We start from the raw sequence: 23,851 nt of genomic DNA on the forward strand, positions 1-23,851 counted from the left end.
AGGATTTGGGGAGAAAGAGATAAAAAGAGTGTATTCCAAGCAAAGGGGAATACCTAGTGTAAAATCAGAGGCAGAATATGGTGTACTATATATGAAAAAGAATAAGATGATCAATTTGGCTGGACTATAATGTGCATGGAAAGAAGTAATGAGCAATTATTCTGGAAAGGTAGATTGTAGACAGATATGGAAGGTTTTAAATACCCAATAGAGGAGTTTATATTTGATTCTAAAACTTAATAGGATGCCTCTGGAGTTTATTGAATAAGGGTCAGCTTTGCTCTTTAAGAAAATTACTTTAGCAGCTGTTGCAAAGGATAGATTGGAGAGGGGTGAGACTAAAGTCTGGGAGAACAACTAGGCTATTGCAATAGTCCAGATAAACTTCATTATAATACCTCATTTTAACTATCCTTTCCATTTAATGTTTAACACTTTGTGCCTCAGCCTGGCAAACTGAACACAGTGTAAACTTTAGCCCTTCTAGCCAGCTGACCTAATGTGGCACACAGCACCTTGAACAAAGTAGATGATTAGTAGATATTTTAGAATGGGAGTTCTTAAAGTGGGGTATGTGAATATAGATATAGATACGTGTGTGTATATGTTTATGTGCGTGTGTATACATGCATTTGTATTCAGATAGATTGTTGTTTTTCAAAATAATTGATATCCTTTGCAATCTTATATATTTTATGCATTGAACAATATTATTCTGACGAGTTCATGACATAAAGAGATTAAGAACTCCTATTTGGTATTCAATTTAGTTTGTGATTTCATCACAAGTGTGGAAGAAATGGGAATAAACTATTTATTGCTATCAGTTGCAGCTGCTATGTACACCTTAGTGGTTTTATGAGTTGCCATGGTGGGAAAGAACAAAGGAAAAACATCACTTAGAAAATGATGAATTTCTCTAAATTTCAGTACCTATATGGTACTCAGGTGAAATATGTAAAGTCTGTGGCTCATCCCAAGCTCCAAGATTGTCAAGCTTCCTAAGACCTGCCAAAGTCTGAATTCTCATGGCATAACTTTTGAGAACCTAGGGTCACCTCCATGTTGGGATGAGGCATTGGAATGGAACCTAAGTGGAGGCTCAATAAGTATTTGTTGATATAGGATATAGTGTTCAGAGTAGCAGAAAGATCCTAATGTATTTAACACATATGCCCTATCAGCTGAATGTAATCTTAGACAGAGCATAGATCAGAGGCTGTAAAAATGACCACAGGCCACCCCTAAATGAGAGCCAGATAATAAACCCAAGGACAAATATTAGTTAAGTTAAAAACGGGGTAATCAAAATTGGCACTAAATGACTTGCATTTATAGAGCAGGTATTAAATAAATGTGTTGTTTTTAATTTTTGTATTTTTAGGCTTATCTTTTTCACATTGGAGAGGCTTAGTGAAGAGAGTACTGGATTTGGAATCAATAATTCATTGGATATCAATTTGGAATCAATAATTCAATCAATTGGAATAAAAAATTTATGACACTTATGAGCTATGTGACCTTGAGCACATACCTTAACTTTTCTGAGAATCAGTTTCCTAATCCATGAAATGGGGATGATACTTACCTCACAGTGTTATTTTAAAGATAATGTAGCTATGATACCTTTCAAACTCTAATTATATTAATCTGAGCTTCTGTTTTCTAAGTAGAAAACAAAATTAATTGATTTATATTATGTTCTAAATAAGAAATAATATTTTTATTTAAAAACACAAAACAAAAAACAAAGGAGTGTATAGATCACATAGGACATCCTTGCTTTTCCATGACTGAAGGCAGACCTACCTGTGTCATTTTAATGAAGCACTACTAATTGCCTAGTGGCAACAGTAGCCTGTGAAGAAGAAAAAAGTACCAGGAAGGAATTGGCAAGTATTCCCAGAACTTTCACTGAAACTGTCACCCCTTTTAAGTGACAGAAATGTCAGGCACAGATAATCAAACAGGAAAGATCAATGTGACCTCAAGGCATCAGGGAAGTTTTGTAAATATCTTCCCACTATATAACATTTTGATACTCCCCTCACTGGGTTTCTTGTTTTACTTTCTTGTATTTTATCTGCTTTCTTCTTGATCTTCTGTCATCTGTCTTCTTGTACAAATTTACTCCAGCAGTTTCTTTCTATTTTCACCAAGCCTTGCTCCCACCTTTGCTTGGTTGTCCCAGTTTAATCCTGCTGTTCTAACACTTTATTATTTCCCGGTTGCTTTAGCCCTTGCCTTCTCCTGATCTGCTGATTCATTGCTTTTCAGGTCAGGTTCTACATCTCTCTGGGAAACCTAGAGCAGGCAAACTTTATTTTAATAAAATGCCTGTGGATTTTGTAACCCAAGGAAAAATATAAACCAAGAATGATTCTGAGAATTCCAAACCTGTGCCAACCTTAAAATCAGTGCATACCACCTGATCCATATGATTGTATGAAGAGATGTTTAATTAATGTAATTTTAATTTTTAAAATTTTAAAAATTCTATTCTTTGTATAGATATACATGTGTATATACATATACACCCACCCACATGCATGTATATATGTATATATACATACATGTGTGTACATGTACACATATACATATATACACACGTGTACATGTTTATGTGTAAGTGTACACACACATATATACACAACACGCACACACACACACACACACACACACACATATATATTTTCCCCTAAAAAGGAAGGAACTTTTCTTCTATGGACATTTTTCTCACAAATATTTAGACATTCAAACATTCCCACTGATGAAGTGCCAGTGTCTCTTGATAAGTGTTAGAGGGTTAGGAGAGAGACACATAATTCAGCAATGCAACCATAAAGGGTTCTTGAATGTAAGTTTCCTGGGACATTTCATTGGAAGCAACCAGGTTGAGCAGATTCTATGACGTGCCAAGGCCCAGAGCAAAGACTGACTAGAGAAGAGCTGCAAATTGAATTTGAAAGCACATTGCTCTTGCTCAGTGTGCACTGTTTATAAAAATATCAGCAATGCACATTTTTAATCTAGTGAAAATTTGGCAGTACCACTGAAATCCTTTCTAGCAAAGCATTCAGAATGACTTTAAATAAACAGAGCCAGCAGCCAGGAAATGCAAACGGAAGGCAAATTTATAGCAGTAAGCAATAGCTACCAAACTGCTCTTATCCCTGGTTATAGTTAAATAATTTACCCTTCACCACCATTAAATGTTTTAAAATCATCATTTGTGTGTCGATGTGAGCTTTTTTATCCTAGTATAATTATCCCTTTTGGCCACTCTGGGTGTTTAATCCTGTAAACAGATCCAGGTTCTCCCTAGGTTGTTAGTAGATAGTTTGGATGCCAGTAAATGGTCCTCTTACCCATGACAGAGCCAAAGTCAGAGCTGCAAATGACTCCCAGTTTCCCTCTACAAATGAATGATGAGACAAATGCTGCTAATGCAAGTTAACATAGAACTTTTCATCACTCCTGCAAACATATATAAATGTCTTTACCTAATTCTCCGGACTAGCTTTATAACATAACCCTACAGCCCAGTCAATCTCAATATATTCAACTGTTTCCTGTTGTGATGGGCTTTGATAATGCTTTTCCTTATTATATACCAATAGAGATATGAGTAAGGATTAAACCTATGACTTTATTGATATAGAGAATTCATGGATGAAGAAGGTCCTTCTACCAAAACAACCTGTAATCTTAGAAAATTCCTAGAGCTTTGAGAGGTTAAGCAACTTTCCTAGTATCCTATAGCCTGGACATGAGCCCAAGTCTTGCTACATCTAAGACACACTGTCTACCTGTTATGCCAAATTACCACTCTACTGCATATATTATCTGAAAGAAAATAACTATTTCTTCATCCACCTGACTACCATAGTTTAGGCTTATATATTGCTCCTCTTCCCGATAATTAATACAATGAAGGGAATTCATAAAATATGGAACCATTGACTAAAGAATATAATTATAAGGAAGTGAATTTCATCTTGTCATGACATTCCAGTACTAAGACCCAGTTCAGCATGGTCTTGTTGGTGCTATTTCATCCACAGAGACAGTAAATATAGAACTAGACCTGGAATCAGGAAGGCTTGCATTCCAATTGGACCTCAGACATTTACTAGCTGTGACTCCAAGTAAGTCACTTAACCTCCGTCTGACTCAATTTCCTCAGTTGCAAAATGGGGATTATAATAGTACCTGCATCCTGGGGTTCTTGTGAGGATCAAGTGAAATAGTATCTGTAAAGCACTTAGCACAGTGTCTGGCACACAGTAGGTGCTGAATAAGTTCATGTCATTTCCTCCCATTCATTCCCTTAGAAAACTACTACAATTTACAATCATCTACTAAACAAAAACTCCCTGAGGGAAGACCTATGGCTCGTTCATTTTTCTGCCTTCAAATCTACAAAAGTACTTTGAACTTAGTAGAAGTTAAATAAATGATTATTCAATGAATGAGCCAAGCATGATAGATCATTTATTTACCTCTTGTTCATACTATAGATATTAAAGGAGAAGTTTCTTTTATCACACTCATTCAGTTATCCATAAAATGGTATTGTATAAGTTATAATGCTCATCCTTTCATTGGTTAGACAAACATTCAGTAAGTGCTTACTATATGCGAGGTTACATGTAGAGTATGGGCGATATTGTGAAGGTAGAATTGACAAGACTTAGTGCTTGAGAAGTTGTTGTTTAATCACATTTTTCAGTCAGGTCCAACGTTTTGTGACCCCGCTTTGGGTTTCCTTGACAAAGATACCGAAGTAGTTTGCCATTTCCTTCTCTAACCCATTTTACAGATGAGAAAACTGAGACAGGGGAAAACAAACAATTACAGCAATAAGAAAGATGATCCCAAATTTAGAAAAAAAGACTAGATTGAGTGAATGATGGTATTACTGATAAAGAGGGAAGTGAGAAGCTTGAATAGATTTGGGGGGTAATGATGAGAGCATGTTTTTGACATATTGAACTTGTGATAATGGCACATTTCTTGAGGAACACTGGAGATGTAGGTCTGGAGCTCTGAAGAGAGGTTGGGATTTATTTGGGAGAAGTAATGAATAAAGGTGTAAGAGTGAGGGAACTTACAGAGAGAGTAAAATGAGCCTAGAAAGCTAAGGAAAGACCATTGGTGAAAACCCACAGTAAGGGGCAGAGTAGAGAGAGAAAAGAGGTTATCTTGCCTTCTTCTGCTTTTCTGCTTTCTTTTATGTGTTTCCCCTTGAGAATATAAGTACTTTGTGGGCAGCGTCTGTATTTCTTTCTGTTTGTATTTATATCCCCAGAGCTTAGAATAATGCTAAACAATTGCTTGTAAAACTCTTTTGATGTTGAAGTCTAGTGGTTTCCACTCACCCTGACCTATGTCTTATCGATTCAAATAACTCTGGAGGAGAGAGTGAGCCTGATAACGTTGTACAGCCTTGCCTCATTTAAATCTAATTCATTTGTAAGTGAAGATGTCACCCTCTTGATGTCATTGGTCCTCCTCTACAACAAAGGACAAACAACAAGCTCTTCATGACCTCATTTGAGTTTTCTTGACAAAGATACCAGAGTGATTGCCATTTCCTTCTCATTTTAAAGATAAAGAAACTGAGGCAAGCAAGATTAAATGACTTTCCCAGGTTTACAAAGCTAGCATCTGAAGCCTGATTTGAACTCAGGAAGATGAGTCTTCCTAACTCCTGCCTGGGTACTCTATCCATTGAGCCACCTAGTTGCCCCACTGAGACCCCTACTAAGTACCTAATAGTGCTTGTGGATTTATAGAAATAAAAGAGTGTCAGGAGAACATGGTATTCTGAAAGTTAATGTAGGTGATAATATCTAGTGGGAAAGGGTGGTCAACAGTGAATAAAGCTGTAGAGTAGTCATTGACCATTTTAACTGGCCATTTGAGGCTTAGAAGTCACTGTTGACTATAGAACAAGCAGTTTCAATAGAGTGGGAGGGGAAATGGAAGTCATCAAAGGGTTAAAGAAGGAGTAGGTAATAGGAAATGGTATTAACTCACACTTATATAGTTCTTTAAGGTTTGCAAAATACTTTAAAGCGATTACTGCATTTTAAGGGGAGTAGAGGTAATTCTATAGACAACATTCCCCAGAAGTTTAGCAGGAAAGCAGAAGAGACATAGAGCTTGAATAGTAGACAGATTAAAAGAATCAGACAGTTACCTAGGGGAATGGATACACAGTGAAATAAAAAGAACCAACAAAACAATTTATATAATTACTACAATGTTATAAAGAAAAAGAAATGTGGAAGACTTAACTCTGATCAATAAAATGATCAGCTATCACTCAGGAGAACCAATGTTGAAATGTCTTTCCCACCTCTGGATAGAGAGATGATGGTCTCCAGGTGCAGAATGTGACATAAATATTTAGCCAAGGCTAATGTACAGGTTTGTTTTCTTTCACTGTGTTTTGTTGCAGGGGGCAAGTTTTCATTTTTAATATTGGGGGAGGGTAATGATAGCTGGTATTAATTAGAGTAATACTAATAAAAAGAAAAGATACCACTAAAGATTAGTTTTAAAGGACCATAATAGGACAGAAGAAGGTTTTAAAGGAAATAAAGGCTAAGCAGGACAGCTCTAGAGGCAATGTGCTGAATTAATTGTATGGTATAAAGGAGAAGAAAAGATCCCAGCTGTATATGGTAGACATTCATGGTAGCATGTGCAATTGTCTTTTTCTGTTCTTCTTTCTTTGAAAATTATCATATTTTCTCATATTTGTAAAGTTCAAAATATCCTCCTGCCCTCCCCAAAACGACAAGAAATAAAAGGAAGGCTGCACAAATTCTTTTTCTTTTTAATCTTTGAACCTTTAATATTTTTAATCATTGAATGAACCTGGGCATGTCTGTAGACTTATGTCTAGTTAATAGGGAAGAAAAATTCAAAAACTCATGAGAAAGATGGGCTGAATACTAGAGGCAATTGCAAAGAATGACATTAATGGCACATATAGAAATAGATTTAGCCTGTCCCGTGGAGAACAGGTGATAAGGTAGGTGAATTCTGAGAGAAAAAAAAATAAGGGAGCAACAAGAGGTCAAACTTTTCAATAGATTTTAAGCTCTTTGAGAACTACAATTGGTTTTCCTTTTGGCTCTGTATCTATGGGATAGTGACTTGCACATTACAGGTATTTAACAAATTTTTGTTGGATTGAAACTTTTGCTCTTTTACATGTTATGTAAAGCACCTAGTCACTGTTTATTTAATAAATGCTTGCTATTCAGTTTGATTTCTAAAAAAGTATATGTATAAAACTATTTACTTCTACATATCACAAATTAGGAAAAGAACATTTCCAGATGGGAATTCTGCTTACATACTTTAAAAAACTGATGTGAATTGTGTTCACTTAGATATTGAAATCAATTCTGCTTGTATTTTTCAGTCAAATCTATCTTTATGTTTCAGTGTGCTGGCAGAATGCTGTCAAGTTTAAGATAACTTAAGCACTTAAACATTCTTATATATGTCATTATTTTCATCCTACGCTTCACCTACTAACCTATTAAAAATAAAACCTAACTTAAATTACTTCAGTGTATTCTCTTTTAGACAAGAAACTAATGTAGGGAGCTGCCTACCTTTTCCACTTCTTAATAAAAATGTATAAGTTTTAGTCTACCCAATTTTTCTCTTTGAAGTCCTATATAGGTTTTTATGACACTAGTGACATAAATCATTTTTGCTGGGCAAAGGTTGCCACCTTGTCTTGGATACCATATTCATGAGCTACTTATTATCTTTCCCGGATCAATCCTACAAGATGATCAGACAGCCATTTGAAAAGTGATGATATTAATTTACTGGTTGCTATTTCTACTAAGTGCCAAATTTAACTGATTTTTCTCCCTACTGACTTGGCTGATTTTTTTTTTTATTACACCAATTGAAATGACAGATTGCTTTGGCATCATTTAGACATTTTGAGACTGTTTCACAGCCCTCTAGAGATACATCATGGTAGTTTGTTAAGAAAATTGGAAGTTGAGTCAGAAGAAGAACCTGAATCTGTATATACTGCCTGTATAATTTTGGGTGTTGTCAGGCAGATCTGAGTCATCAGTTCCCTGGTAGTTTGGGTCAAATATTAAAATGAAATAAAAAACCTATGGGTTATTCAACGATTAGCAAAAAGATGCTTTAAAAAGATTGCAGTACTTGGCTTAAGTGGATTCAATTCCCCTCACCTTCACTAATAAACAGGTCTAGTTAACCAGGACAAGGTATGATGGCTTGTCTATTCTTGAGATAGCAGCTAAGTCTGAAGGGTCTGTACTGAAATATTCCTACTTCTTTCACATAGGGTAAAGTGGGTCTCCTCATGTAAGATGATGATAATGAACAGGAACAGCCTTAGAAATATCAGGGCCTTAAGATAGATGAGGACACCTCTGATATGTTAACTAGTTCTACATTTCAGGTCAGGGTAATCTATAGTAAAGGAAGTCAGAGGACACTTTCATGCAACCAAGTACCAGGATCCACTTAGATGCTGGCACTTTCCCTGTACTGCCACTGCTTCTTGGCCCATACCAAAAAACATGTCCTTCTAGAGAACTGACATCGGGGGATGATACAAAAGCTTTGCCTCTTTGCAGGTGTCTGATGAATGGCTGCCCACTTCATTCAGAGGGACTGAATAAGGACTCTCCTTCAACTTTATTCAGAGTCTCAAGATTGTCACAAAATTAGCTAAGGGAGTCACTGTCTTTCAGGAAAATTCATAATCAGCATAATTACATGGAGACAATTCAACTTCCTCCACATTGTTAGAAAGTAAGGCACCTCCAAATACTTTTACCTCATGATTCCTCATGCCCTTTATGACAAAGAATTGTCCAAATCATCCTGAAGAAAAAAGTACTAGCAGTTGAGAGAGACACGCCATTTTCCCATGTAGTATTGAGCTCTGGAAGGGGCTTCAAAGCTCAGGTGAATCCACGCAGGAAATGAACAAGGAAAGACCTGAATGAGAAAGTCAACCAGGAAAAATGTTTAAAGGAATTTCACCTTTACCAATTAAGTCTTTTTGATAGCCAGGGAAGCAGAAAATCTAACCAAAATAATCAGAGGCCTGATGATGAAGTTATTGAGTGAAAAATCTATTCCAACTGCCTGAGGATGGTACTGTAGGCAAAACCTCAGCCAATGTGATGGTGGTAAGCCAAATGTCAGACCTCCTTCATGGTGATGTGGGTTCCTTAAAAAATACTTTAGGGGTGGAACCAAGGAGGCAGAGTAGAAGGATAGATCTGTAGAAGCCCCTCCCCCCAATATAGCCCATAAAATGCCTACAAAACATGACTCTAAACAAATTCTAAACAAAACAAATCAGCCAAGTCAGTAGGGAGAAAAATCAGTTAAATTTGGCACTTAGTAGAAATAGCAATTTGTTTAGAGTCATTTTTTATAGGTATTTTATGGGCTGCAGCAGAAGTCACAGAATGACAGTGAAAAAGATTTCCAGCCCAAGGCAACCTGGAAAGCTGAAAGGAAAGGTCTATCTTACTGGGCATGGAGTGGAGTGCAGCCCAGCTTTGGCCAGGCAGCAGGGACAGGACTGGAGTAGGCCTCTGGGTGTGCAGAATCCCTGGCAGCAGCTGCAGTTCCCAGATACCTCAACTCACAAATGCCAAAGACAGCTTCAAAGGTCAATGAGAAAGTGCTTTCACCTGCATGAGGAGTGAAGGCTGTCTGGCTCCAGCAGCCCCACTGTGACACAGAGTCCATTTTAGAAGCCCTCATCATAAAACCCCTGGGAGGATCGCTCAGCTGATCTGAATCTTAGTCCTGAGTGGCAGCCCTGGGGTGAGGAGGTGTACTGATTGAACTGGTAGAGCTGGTGGAAGCTGTGGACAGGGAATTCTACTCATAGATCCTGGGCAGAAAAGAGTGCCTGTGGTTGCTCCCAGACCAGAGTGCAGGCCAGAGAGGAGTAAACTCCTCCCTCTTGATTGTGCCACCTTGGAGGAACTGAGAACTTGCAGGTTCCCAGAATATACCCTCCTCTTGACAAAGGACTCCAGTCAAGTAACTGGCTGAGAAATGCCCCCCCAAAAAAGGGAAAAAATAAGACTAGAGAAGGCTACTTTCTTGGTGAACAGGCATTTTCTTCCATCCTTTTAGTTGAGGAAGCACAATGCATACTATCAGATGAAGACATCAAACTCAAGGTTTCTGCATCCAAGACCTCCAAAATAAATATGCAATGATCTCAGGCCATGGAAGAGCTCAGAAAGGATTTTGAAAATCAAGTAAGAGAGGTGGAGGAAAAATTGGGAAGAAAAATGAAAGTGATGCAAGAAAATCATGAAAAGTGAGTCAACAGCTTGCTAAAGGAGATCCCTCCCAAAAAAATGCTGAAGAAAATAACACCTTTAAAAACAGAGTAACTCAATTGGAAAAAAGAGGTCCAAAAAGCCAATGAGGAGAAGAATGCTTTAAAAAGTAGAATTAGTCAAATGGAAAAGGAGGTTCAAAAGCTCACTGAAGAAAATAGTTCTTTAAAAATTAGAATGGAACAGATGGAAGCTAATGACTATATGAGAAACCATGAAATTATAAAACAAAACCAAAAGAATGAAAAATATCAGACAATGTGAAATATCTCATTGGAAAAACAACTGATCTGGAAAATAGATCCAGTAGAGATAAATTAAAAATTATGAGACTATCTGAAAGCCATGATGAAAAAAAAAAAAGAGTCTAGACATCATCTTTCATGAAATTATTAAGGAAAACTGCCCTGATATTCTAGAACCAGAGGGCAAAATAAATATTGAAAGAATCCACCAATCACCACCTGAAAGAGATCCAAAAAGAGACACTCCTAGGAATATTGTAGCCAAATTCCAGAGTTCCCAGGTCAAGGAGAAAATATTGGGATCAGCTAGAAAGAAACAATTTGAGTACTGTAGAAGCACAATCAGGATAACACAAGACCTAGCAGCTTCTACATTTAGGGATGAAAGGGCTTAGAATATGATATTCCAGAAGTCAAAGGAACTAGAATTAAAACCAAGGATCCCTTACTCAGCAAAACTGAGTATAATATTTCAGAAGGAAAAATGGTTATTCAGTGAAATAGAGGGCTTTCAGGTATTCTTGATGAAAAGACCAGAACTGAATAGAAAACTTGACTTTCAAACACAAGAATCAAGAGAAGCATGAAAAGGTAACCCGGAAAGAGAAATCCTAAAGGACTTACTAAAGTTGAACTGTTTACATTCCTACACTGAAAGACAATATTTGTAACTCTTGAAACTTTTCTCAGTATTTAGGTAGTTGGAGAGATTACACACACACACACACACACACACACACACACACACACACATACATATATAGACAGAGATCACAAGGTGAGTTGAATAAGAAGGGGTGATATCTAAAAAAATAAAATTAAGGGGTCAGAGAGGAATATATTGGGAGGAGAAAGGGAGAAATGAAATGGGGCAAATTATCTCTACTAAAAGACACAAGAGAAAGCTTTTTCAATGGAGGGGAAAAGGGGGGAGGTAAGAGGGAAAAAGTGATGCTTACTCTCATCACATTTGACTTAAGGAGGGAATAACATGCACACTCAAGTTGGTATGAAAATCTATTTTATACTACAGGAATGTAGGGGAGAAGGGGATAAATCAGGTGGGGTGATGATAGAAGGGAGGGCAAATGGGATGAGGGAGTAATTAGAAGCAAACACTTTTGGAGATAGGCAAGGTCAAAAGAGAGAATAGAATAAATGGGGGGCAGGATAGTATAGAGGGAAATATAGTTAGTCTTTCACAACGTGACTATTATGGAAGTCTTTAGCAAAACTACACATGTATAGCCTATATTGAATTGCTTGCCTTCTCAATGAGGATGGGTGGGGAGTGAAGAAGGGAGAGAAGTTGGAACTAAAAGTTTTAGGAACAAATGTTGAGAATTGTTTTTACATGCAATTGGGAAATAAGAAATACAGGTAATGTGGTATAGAAATCTATCTTGCCTTACAAGAAAAGAGGGAAGATGGGGATGAGGGAAGGGAGGGGTGTGTTAGAAGGGAGGGCAGATCGAGGGAAGAGGTAATCAGAATGCACAGCATTTGGGGATGGGGGAGGGGAGAGATGGGAAGAAATTTGGAACTCAAAATTTTGTGGAAATGAATGTTGAAAACTAAAAATAAAGAAATAAACATTAAAAAAAACCAAAACCCAAAAAACCCCTTTAGTGATGTCTACATGCTACCAAAATAATTAGCCATTTCCAAGTAGTGAGGAAAAAAAACTAGTCAAGTCAGTGGGGATAAAAATCCATTAAACTAGGTAAGAAGAGAGGCAATGGTGGAAGGGTTACCCCATAGGTAAAGGAGATGTTCTGTGAGCTTTGATGGTACTGATTGATACAACAGTGATGGATTATGAAAAAGGAACAGTCATAGTAACCTCTTGCCCTAAGATTGGAGGAGGGAACCAATATGATTTATTTGTCAGTCAGAGATAGACCTGGGTGATCATGTAATACTGATGTCTCAGAGGTAGTTTTTCTAATTGGCATGAGGAGTATAATTGGACAGAAGTAACTGCCTCATCCTTAGGGAGAAGGTTCTGTTTCTACTGCAACATGACATCATGGCTCCCATGTCCAGATTGGTAAGGGACTTCCCCTTTCCAAACCTCTGCTATTTTTATGAAGGCATCAACCTGGCTGTTCAGTTCATTGGAGGATGTACAATATTTCTGATAGGTGCTGATATGCATCACAGGCAACTATGAAGTGAGACATCAGCAAAATTTCTCCAACCCCAAAGGGGAGAGTCTTTGATTGCTTAGTCCTGCACTCTTTAAGCTCCAGAGCACTTAGGCTTTTGGCCACTTCCCAGGAATCTCCATATAGATCTTTCATCACTCAACTCATAATAGGCAATTCTAGGTGAAGGGGAATTAATTAATTAATGTCACCTGTTCAGTAGCAATTAGAACCTACCTTATATGTAATTGCTTTTCAAAAGTTGCTTGTAAGTTAACAATTCCTTCAGGAAGCTTGCAACTCCAGAAATATAGTGGTTGTTTGGTCAGCTACTTCTACTTGTATATCAAAGAATCCAATTAGCCTGAATTTTTATGGGCAGTGAATGAAAAAATAACAAACATGGACCCCACAGGGTCATAAGGGCGCTGAGAGAAAGTCTATTGAATGCCCCACTTAGTCTTGTCTAGATGCCTATTCAAAAGAGGCAGACTTTTGGGCACTTCAGTAAATGGGGACCATCAGGATACCAAAGCAGGAACTATGGGTTCACTGGAACTTGAAGAGTTTGGTAAGCTTTGGGGATTGTTTTTTTGGATTGTTGGGAGACAGGCATGAATAGATTATTTCAGGTTGTGCCAGAATCATTTAGGTTATTCCCATCCACTCTTCCTTAGAATTTGAGTGAGCATGTTAGACTCTAGATTTTCTTACTGTTGATTTCCTACCCTTTATCCTTTATATAGGACATCCTGTCCAATGGTTATTGAATGAATGAATGAAGACAGGCTTTTAGACAACATAAACAGGTTCAGATATACAATAGTTATTATAAGTGATTTAAATGGGAGGGCCAGGTGAGGAATCATGTTTTCAGGATGCAGAATATGTTTATCAGAAACTTTCTCAGACAATGTTTGATAGAAATGATCTAAGAATTAGAGAGGAATGATGTTTGGTGGAAAATAGGAGGGATATTGACTCATGCAGCTTGGGCAGAAGCTCAGAGTTGAAAGTGTGATGACTAATGTGTTCTTTAGTATTCATTTAACACAAGACTTAGTATCATTAACTTTGCTTTTTTCATTCTGAAATTGTTATTTATGCTTTCTTTAGCTTGAATTCCAAACACTCAGGCTCCATTTTCCTTTGCTTCAAACTCTCCTCTGGAATTTATACCCAGAACCATCCCTCCCCTTGCAAAAAAAAAAAAATATGCTTTTAAGAAAAATTGACTTTAACTTCTTTACCATCTCACTCTGTCCCTCTAGCCATGCTTGAGGGCTTGAGATAAAGCCTCAAACATACTTTGCTCAGTTGTTTTTCTGAATCTGACTTCATGACTCCATTTGGGCTTTTCTTGGCAAAGATACTGGAATAGTTTGCTGTTTCCTTCTCCAGATCATTTTACAAATGAGGAAACTAAGGCAAACAGGGTTAAATGACTTGCCTAGGGTCATACAGCAATTAATCATCTGAGGCCCGATTTGAACACAGAAGGATTATTTTTCCTAACTCCAGTCTTGGCACTCTATCCACTACATTACCTTGTGTCCCTGGAGTCAGGGAGGCTTAAGTTCCAAACTGGTATCAGACATATTATTGCTATGGGACCCTGGCAAATCGCAACCTCTGTTTGCCTTAATCCATTGGGCAAGAAAATGGCAAACCACCCCAGGACTTTTGCCAGGAAAACCCTATGGATTGCACTGGTATGTTATGTATGGTCCATGGTCATGAAGAGTTGGATGGGATTTAGCAATAAATATTCTTTTATGCAGAATGATAACAAGCAACCAAACTATTGGTGGATATGAGTTCTATGGAGATTCTCTTTTGGAAGTTTTATTCAGGGAATGGGGCTAGTAGAATAGGGAGAAAAGAGAATTGAAAATTAGGCTTCTCCAAGGATATTTGCAACCCATAGGGCAAGAACTAAGTTTCTGAGAGGGAAACAAGCTCAACAGTAAAGTTAATCTGCTCTTGGCACTTGTCCCTTCTGACATCTCTGTACAGATGGAAAGGTTTCACCTGAGTCTGTTGAGACCCATGAAAGTAAAACAGTTAAACAGAGGACTTAACAAGTTGAAACAAACAAACAAACCCTTGTTTAAGTGTCCTGAGTTTATTTCAGATCACTCAGTCTGCCATCCTGACCTCCAGATGGGAGCTGATTGGTTAAGTAGGGTACATCTCAGCAAAGAAAAATTGGAGATTGCAAAAAACGCTCTCTTAGTTTCTTGCCTGTGTTTTCATATGAGGTTTCTAAGTATTTGTAAAATATAGTGTGGCTCTCTAGAGTTTTTTTTTTTTTAATGTCTCCACACAAAATAGTGGATTCAAACAATAATATTTACCTAAACAGTGCTCTCGTGCCTATCTTGCTAAGAATGTCCCTTTCCTCCATTTGAGGAATGAGAAAGAAGGAGGGAGGAAAAGATTGTCTTGGTTGGGAAAATATTCTTAAAGATCGCTGTCTCCAACTGTACTCTTTTGCGCTGTCTATTATGGTCCATTAGATAAACATGGTGTGCCACAGTCAGGCAGTTGTTGATATATATGGCAACACTGATAACACACTCTAAGTTTAGGAGGAAGTTGGTGCGTCATTCCTTGGGGGCACATGTTTTGTGAAAGTGATTGTTTCTCTCCTCTCTAAAAAGTTAGTAACACCACTGAACCTAAGTCCTCCCAGAGTTTACAGGATTTCTTTTTGTTTCTTGTCTGGATCGTTTCTGTGGTTCTTTTGGGGGTTCTAAATCCACATCTCTCTTTTGCATTACTCCCTGAGGCTAACTGAGGAGAAATTCAAACCCAAACTTTTCCCAGCTTGCCCTTAAGGGTGTAATTAGTGTAATGAGGAGGAAGGAGGAGCCTCTTATCTCTGGTAATAACTAGCATAGCCTGTCAGAGTTTTCAAGTGTAACCTGAAAGTGCATATGCTTCTTATTTTTTTTTTTTTTTATATTTTAAACCTTCAAATCCACAACTTTTCTTCTTCACAGGAGAGATTTGAGCATATTTTCATCAAATCAAAGAAATGCACAGGGAAGGGTGTATAGCCTGCCACTGTGGAATGCCTGTGAGGGTCTAGCTGAATTCTAAATGTCTGAGTGATGGAGTTTCTAGCACTTCTCTTGGGAGATGATTCCATCTTCTAATAGTTCTCATTGTGAGAAAGTTTTTCCTGATAGGCTTAAGATTCCTCTCTTCAATTGATCCCTTTAAGCCTAATTATCCCCACCCACCCCCCAAACCCTCAAGCTAAGCAATCCCTCTTTCCCTTTCTTGTTTACACTGGTCTAGCAGTGGTAGGCAGCTATCATGTCCTCAGTTGTTATACAGCCAGGATATATTTAGCTCCTTTAACCTTTCCTTATAAACTGCCCTTTCAGTTTCCCTAATTAATATGTGGATGGAGTGGGAATGGTGTGTACCTCTGGTCTTAGATAAATCTTCCACAGAAAATTTTTGGAAAGGCAAGGATAAGAACTACGCCACAGTGAGAGGTGTGGATGGGTTGTGATCCTAACTGTGGTTCAAGTGCTCACATGGATCTATTGAAATGGCAAAATAAACATGTCTATGACATATAGACAAATATGTCTTCTGTGATTTTTAATTTCTCACAGAGAGTTGGCATGAGAACCAGGAAGACCTGCATTCAACTCTCTCCATAGACAATTATTAGTTGTATGATTTTAAGCAACTCACTTAACTTACTTCCTTCTCATTTCCTCATATGTAAAATATGGAAAATAATAGTCTTTATCTCATAGGGTTGTAGAGAAGGTCAAATGAGATAATATATGTAAAGAGATTTGTAAGCTATGAAGTATTATTATTATTCATTACAATTTATCCCTACTTGTCTGAATATGGTTTCTAAGCATGATTTCTAAAATATAAACTTGGCAACATTTATTTACATTTCTGGAGGAAAAGGATTTTAAGCTATTTAAAAAATGATCCTCCTTATTAGAGGTCTTTGTACAAAAACTGGACGACCACTCATTAGATATATTATAGAAGAAATTACTTTTAGTTATCAGTTTGGTGGAATTATTTTTGTTGTTCAGTTGTTTTGATTGTGTCTGATTCTTTGTGACTCCTTTTGGGATTTTCTTGGCAAAGATACTGAAATGGTTTGCTATTTCCTTTTTCCAGCTCATTTTACAGATGAGGAAACTGAAGCAAACCAGATTAAGTAATTTTCCCAGGGTCATACAACTAGTAAGTGTCTGAGTCATATCTGAACTTAGTTCTTCTGGACTCTGGGCCCCAGTGCTCCATCCACTGAGCCACCTAATATTGATATATACTAAAATGCAGAATCTCAAAATTCCCAGAATTTGTGTGTGTAGGAAGGCCCCAAAGCATAATTCATTTCAATTCTATAAGCATGAAGTACCTACTTCATAGGGATGCCAGGTATTCTGCACATACAAAGAAAACAAGGAAATAGTCTCTACCTTCAGGAAACCTATCTTTTAGGTATCTGCTAACCTGAATCATAGAGTATTATTATTCATGTTTTTCTGAAAAATCGTCTTCCTTTAAGGTCAAAAGAGAGCACTACTTGTGCACTGTTTCCTTTAGGCAAAAGAGCCCTTGGCTATTTGTTCATTCACTGGTTGGTGAGTTGAATCGCTGTCAGCCAAATGGAAGCTTGGGCAGAAACTAGGCAGGGGAATTCTCTCAGACTCTTTGAGAGATGTTTATTTCTGTAATTATAGGCACTACTAAGCCAAAGTGGCTGGAAGAGAAAATATGTGGCTTTAACTATGACTACACTGGAATTTATATGGTTTCACTGGGTAAGGGATACCTGTTCATTGAAAAATAAAGATTTTGATTCTCAATTCTAGGAAAAATAATACACAAAATCCCTTTAGATTGTGTTCTGTGTAGTTCTATGACAAACCTCTTCCAATTAAACAGGAAACTTGGCAATAAAATTTAATTACTCTTTGATGCCTTCCTTCTAACTGCTCAGAGTAGTATCCTCCTTATCCAATCTCTCTTTTCCTCCTGGCCTCTTGTCTCCTAAGTAAGAAGATATTAGAGAAGTCATTCTTATATTATCTCTCTCCTCAATGTCTTCCCCTCCCCTTTCTTATACTCTTTGTTTCTTTGTCCTCCCTTGATTAGATATATGTATGTCTTAGACCCCCTACTGCTATCATTCAATTGTGAGTTTGCTACCGATGAGATACTTCTTTCTGAGGCCATTGCTTCAGAAGAGCACCTAAGAAGTAAGAGGGAGCTCTGAAGGAGAGTTTTCATTCCATAGCCAGGACAGTGAACTAGGATGGAAAGTGAATCTGGGCTAACACTGCGGTGTTTTTCGATAGATGTGATTTATTAATAGTTTTGAAAATTGTATTTGTTAATTCTTATTTTGTTGTTGTTGAGTCATTTCTGTTGTGTCTGACTCTTTTTGACCCCGTTTGGAGTTTTCTTGACAAAAATACTGGAGTGTTTTGTCATTTCCTTCTCTAGCTCATTTTACAGATGAGGAAACTGAAGCAAACTGGGTTAAGTGACTAGTCCAGGGTTACTAAGCTAGTAAGTTTCTGAAATTGGATCTGAACTCAAGAAAATGAATCTTTTTTCTGACTTCCATTCAGCCATTTAGCTGCCCCCCAATTTTTTTTTTAATGTAAAACTTTTTTATTCAAAATGAATTTGCTTATCCTTTAGATTTTGTATTATATTACTGGAAGGCATCCCTCGTTCTACAAACATAACAGCATAACCAGAAATCATGTGGGGAATGTTCTTTTTTTAATTTAATTTAATTTTTTTTATGTCCTAGCATTGCTATGAAGATCCAAGTCTACCAGAAAAAACTCTCACACACTGTGGTCGCTGCTGAGCATAAAGTTCTCCTGGTTCTGCTCCTTTCGCTCAGCATCAGATCATGTAAGTCCCAATTTTTTTTTTAAGCCAAAACATAAATCCATGTTCTTTAAAAAAAAAAAAATCTCATCATAAAAAATTGTTTATCAAATTTAGCTTAGTGAGTTTGAGCTGATATTTTTCTTTGTAAAATATATTTCAAAGATTAAGGTTAAAACCAATTTACCGAATTCTCTAATGAGATTTGTTTAGAAACAGAAACAAAATGAGATTTTCTTCCTTTATGAGAATTTGAGAAGCACTATGATATAGTGAAAAGAGCAGGGGTCTGGGAGACTGGCTTATTCCAATCCTGGCTCTTCTGCTAAGTAGATATATGATTGAGAAAGTTAGTTAACCTTTCTGGGCCTTACTTTGCTCATCTGTTAAATGAAAGATTTGGGCTAGATGATTTCTAGTTTTAGATAATAGATGACTTCTTTCTATAGGTATGTGAATATGCATGTGGTAATATGTATATAATTTCTCCTAAATATTTCATAAACTATCTATAGAATGAGTGTTAGAGGACTTCCTTTAGCTTTTTTTAAAGTTATATTACATTTTTAATATAACAAGTATTTACAGATCACTCCCATTTAGTGAGAGGTCCCTGTAACAAAGTAAAACAATTAAGTAAGACTAATATTACAGTGACCACATTGGAAAGTGCTTGTAAAATTTCCTGTCTGTAGCATCCCCACTACTCTATTAAAAAAAAAAATTATAGAAATAATTTTTTTCTCCCTTCCATTCCCATTCCACTAAATAAGGAGAAAAGGGGAAAATAATTTTTGTGATAAGTATACATAGTCAAGCAAAACAAATTATCTCAACAGCTATATCAAAAAATTTATATATCTCATTCTATACTCTAAATTTATCACCTATCCGTAGTAGATTTCATGTTTCATCATTAATCCTTAGGAGTCAGGGATGATTACTATATTAATTAGAGTTCTTACAACTTTCAAAGTTTGATTTTACACTGTTATTATATAAATTGTCCTCTGGGTTCTGTTCGTTTTATTCTCCGTTAGCTTATAAAGTTCCTTAAAATTGTCATTTTAATAACATAGGTGTTATGGTGTAAAGTTTTCATTTACTTCTACTCACTTGACTTTAACTCAGTTCATGTAAGTCTTTCCATGTTTCTTTGAAATCATCTATTTCCTCGTATCTTACAGTACCATAGTACTATATATCACATTCTTAAGCCAAGTTTATTCAGCCATTTCTCAATTATTAGGCATAGTGTTTTTGCCACCATTAAAAGAACTGCAATAGATACTTTTGTACGTTTTGTATATTTAGTTATCTGAGCATTCCACTGATGCCAGTACAACATGGTCTTCTGTCTGTTTTCTTTCACTCTTGATACGTAATGGAACCTATCTTCTTTACTATTTATATTTTTCTTTGCTATCTCCTGTGCCACTTCTCTCATCATTAACCAGATTATTCTCATATACTATGCATCTTTCCATAGTTTTGCGGTCATAGGTAATTTTGATTCTTCTGAGATCATGGTATTCCATGATCGTTGTGTTACATTATCATGTAGCATGATAATCTCTCACTTTAGGAAGCAGCTCATGAGCTCTCTTTCTACATATAGACATACACATATGTTCAAACATGCATGTGCACACATGTACACATACATGTGTATACTCACATGTACATAGCATGATACAGTATGCACCTTTACGATGTTCATGCATACATACACACATACTGATGGACTAAATCATCACTTGTTGGGCGTGCCCATCCACATTTGTGTTATTATCTGGGTAATATGCATTCTTATCCATATGGTTTTCTAAATATGGATGCTGAGGTCTATCTCTTTGCATACCTATTGAGGGTTAGGGTTCAGAAGGCCCTCTAGTGTTCTGGAGTTTCATAGAATCAATACAAAATCAACTTCAAAAGACTCATCACCACAGTCAGACAATAAATAAAAATTTAGTAGGAACCTACTATGTGCCAACTCTATGCTTGTTGCTGGGGATGGGAAAAGAGGGAAAAGTCCTTGCCATTAAGAGAGCCACAGTCTAACAGGGCAGACAACATGCAAGCAAATATATAAAAGGTAAGCTATATACAAGATAAATGGGAAAAATAAAAGGGGAAACACTAGAACTAAGAGGGACTAGGAAAGGCTTGATGTAGAAGATGGGATTTTAGTGGGACTTAAAGGAAGCCAGGGAAGCCTGTAGGCAGGGATAAGGAGGGAGAGCATTCCAAGTATAGGGGAGAGCCAGAGAAAGTGCCTTGAATGTTAAGATGTCTTATTTATGGAAAAGCAAGAATGCCAGTGTCACTGAATTGAAGAGGACCTGGTAAGGAGTAAGAAGTAAGAAGTAAGAAGACTTGAAAAATAGATAGGGGTTAGGTTATGTAAGGCTTTGAATGCCAAACAGAGAATTTTGAGTTTGATCTTAGAAGCAATACAGAGCCACTGGAATTTGGACCTATAATTTTGGAAAAATCATTTATACTTACATAAAAATCCTTCTTTTCTTTTGACTCTCTGAAGGGCATCCTCCATGAAAAGGGGAAACCTTTGGTAATCATAAGTTTTATGACTCTTTTCCTGTTGGCACTCAAATGCTTGATGGACAAGATTGTCTCTGTATTAGATTGCAGCATCTTGTGTGTATGTCCCTAAAAGACAAGGTATACACCTCGATGTAATAATCATGTCAATAAATTAACATATATTTATTATAGATTTTAAAAATGTCGGGTGCTTTGTTAGAATACTGGAGATAACAAAGACAAAGCTAAATAGTCTTGCCCTCAAAGAGCTTATATTTTTAAAAAATATTTATTTATTTATTTTTAATTTATGATATGCAGTTCCACAAGCTTTTGAGTTCCAATTTTTCTCCTCCTCCCTGCCCTTTCCCCTCCTCAAGACAGAATGCAACCTGATATAGACTCTGCATATACATTCACATTAAAAAATTTCACATTAATCATGTCGCAAAGAATTATAATCATTGTAATGAACCACGAAAAAGAAGAAAAAAAACAAAACAAAACAAAACAGAAAAGAGAGAGAGCAAATCGCATGCTTCAATCTGCATTCAGATTCTGTAATTCTTTCTCTGTGTGTGGACAGCATTTTCCCTCATGAGCCTTTTGGGGTTGTCTTAGAATCTTGCATTGCTGAGAAGAGCCAAGTCTATCAAAGTTAGTCACTGCACAATGTAGTTGTAACTGTGTACAATGTTCTCCTGTTTCTGCTCCCCAAGCTTATATTCTATTGAAAAAAATATGCATGCTTAAAAATTGTACCCTTTAGACATGTAGACATCTTTTTCTATGCGATTAGTATGCACCCTACCTCTAGGCACCCCTTCCCCCTTCAACATTAGCTCTGGGAACTTTAAGCAAACTGATACTACCACAGTGTATACCAACACTTAAGTTAGTTCACAGATAGCCTCTGTTTTGTAGCCTCAGTCCCATTTTCTACCACTCTGCTATTAACATTACCTATGTAGAACAGAGATGAACACAAACAGTGGCAATGTTATATTTCATAGCCCCAAAATTCATTACTTTTTTCCCAACCACTGATGCTGAGTCCCTATTGACTTTAATCAAGCTAGTGCTTGGACAGCAATCATAACCTATCACCGTGTCTTGTACTATACAGGAATAATCTTAAAGAACCCAAGTTATCTCCTGCTATGATGAAGCATCACAGTAAAGCAGCTGTACAAGTGACATTAATCTCACAATGTTTTTTTCCTATATGTATTCACATGACAAAAATATTTTAGAACTTCTAAAACCTTAGTTTTATATGTCAGTAGTTAAAGTTATTATAAAATAATCAAATTATGTCTACATGTACTGCTGGGTCAATTGCAATGGTCATCTACTCAATTGTGCATTTCTTAAGCAGTTTAAAAAGTGCATGATGTAGTTTAGTTTTTTCTTAGTTCATTTCACTTACTTTTAGCTTGAAGTGATCAATGATGGTTGATCCACTTGGAAATGTAGATGCAGGCTATAGATGGTAGAGGGCATTGATCTCCACGGAGGAAAGATTCCATATAAGATAAGAGTATTAATATTCTCATTTTAAAATTCATGCAATTGATTTACAAGACATGTGGGAAAAAGAAGAGGGAAAACAGCAAAGGAGTTCATACAGCATAGTCCTTGAAATCAAATTCTTATACCTGCATTGCCAATCTAATTCCTTTTATCAGTTTTCATGACACAAATGTCAGCTGACACACTCTTAATATGATGTACCTTATTCCCATAACACAGGATTGAGATGGAAAACAGCTAGAAAATGACAAGCAGAGCAGCCTCTTCTGAGCCCAGCATGGTGAGTAACACAGCAGAGATCAGAACGCTCTTCAAAACTCAGCTTTCTACTGGCATTGTCTCATTGTGTCTCCAGGCGTGTTTCAATTCTATTGGGTCAACTGTTAAAACTGTTAAAGTACCTTAGTAGTAGCAGACAATTCCTCTTTGATGCCATGGTAGAAAAAACAGCTTTCAAAACAGTTATGCAAACTGAAAAGTATGCAATGCCTCTATTATATATGCTTCGGGACTATGTATGCATTATTCCTATATTTTTTCCTTCTTTACTTGATTCCCCTTTTCTCATGTCAGAAAGGAAAATCAAAGATCATATATGTATGTTTGTATGTATTTATGTATGTATGTATATGTGTTTGTATGTCTTTCCTCTTTAAAAAAATTCACTTGGTGCTGCCAGTTGTCTCATTCCTACTCATTTATGCTGTCTAAAGAATCCATTTCCATTCCAGTGGTCAACTTGATTAATGTTTGGACCAACTATGAATTTCCTTTCTCTGTTTCAGTATTTATGCTGTTTTTACCCTAAACATAAATAGAATTGTAAAGGGAACAAGAAAGAACACAAAACAATTGTTCACCTTGTAAAATCTCATTAGCATAAATTCTTGCACATTCACATATTTCATGTTCATTCCATGCTGTTGACATTTCTCAATATTAGTAATTATTAGTATTAAAAAATCTGCCAGTGGATGCATGTAATGTTCTTTTCATAAACCATTCCCACCAAAGGCGCATTTCAATTATCTCACTTGCGTATAGTGTTATTTCGCTTTTGTTTTTTTCAACAGCATTAATAACT

General features: G+C 36.7%; 1 long non-coding RNA gene across 1 annotated transcript in view; it reads left to right on the forward strand.

Moving 5' to 3' along the window:
• The window catches only part of LOC140523835 (uncharacterized), a 213,921-nt gene that overhangs the window by 11,512 nt on the left and 178,558 nt on the right, over window positions 1-23,851 (forward strand). Inside the window, exons 2-3 of the long non-coding RNA XR_011973486.1 lie at window positions 18,605-18,711; window positions 22,987-23,047. This is a non-coding gene — a long non-coding RNA (uncharacterized lncRNA). The remainder of the gene's footprint in view (window positions 1-18,604; window positions 18,712-22,986; window positions 23,048-23,851) is intronic.

This window comes from Notamacropus eugenii, chromosome 2 (assembly GCF_028372415.1).
Source record: "Notamacropus eugenii isolate mMacEug1 chromosome 2, mMacEug1.pri_v2, whole genome shotgun sequence".
Lineage (NCBI taxonomy): Eukaryota > Metazoa > Chordata > Mammalia > Diprotodontia > Macropodidae > Notamacropus > Notamacropus eugenii.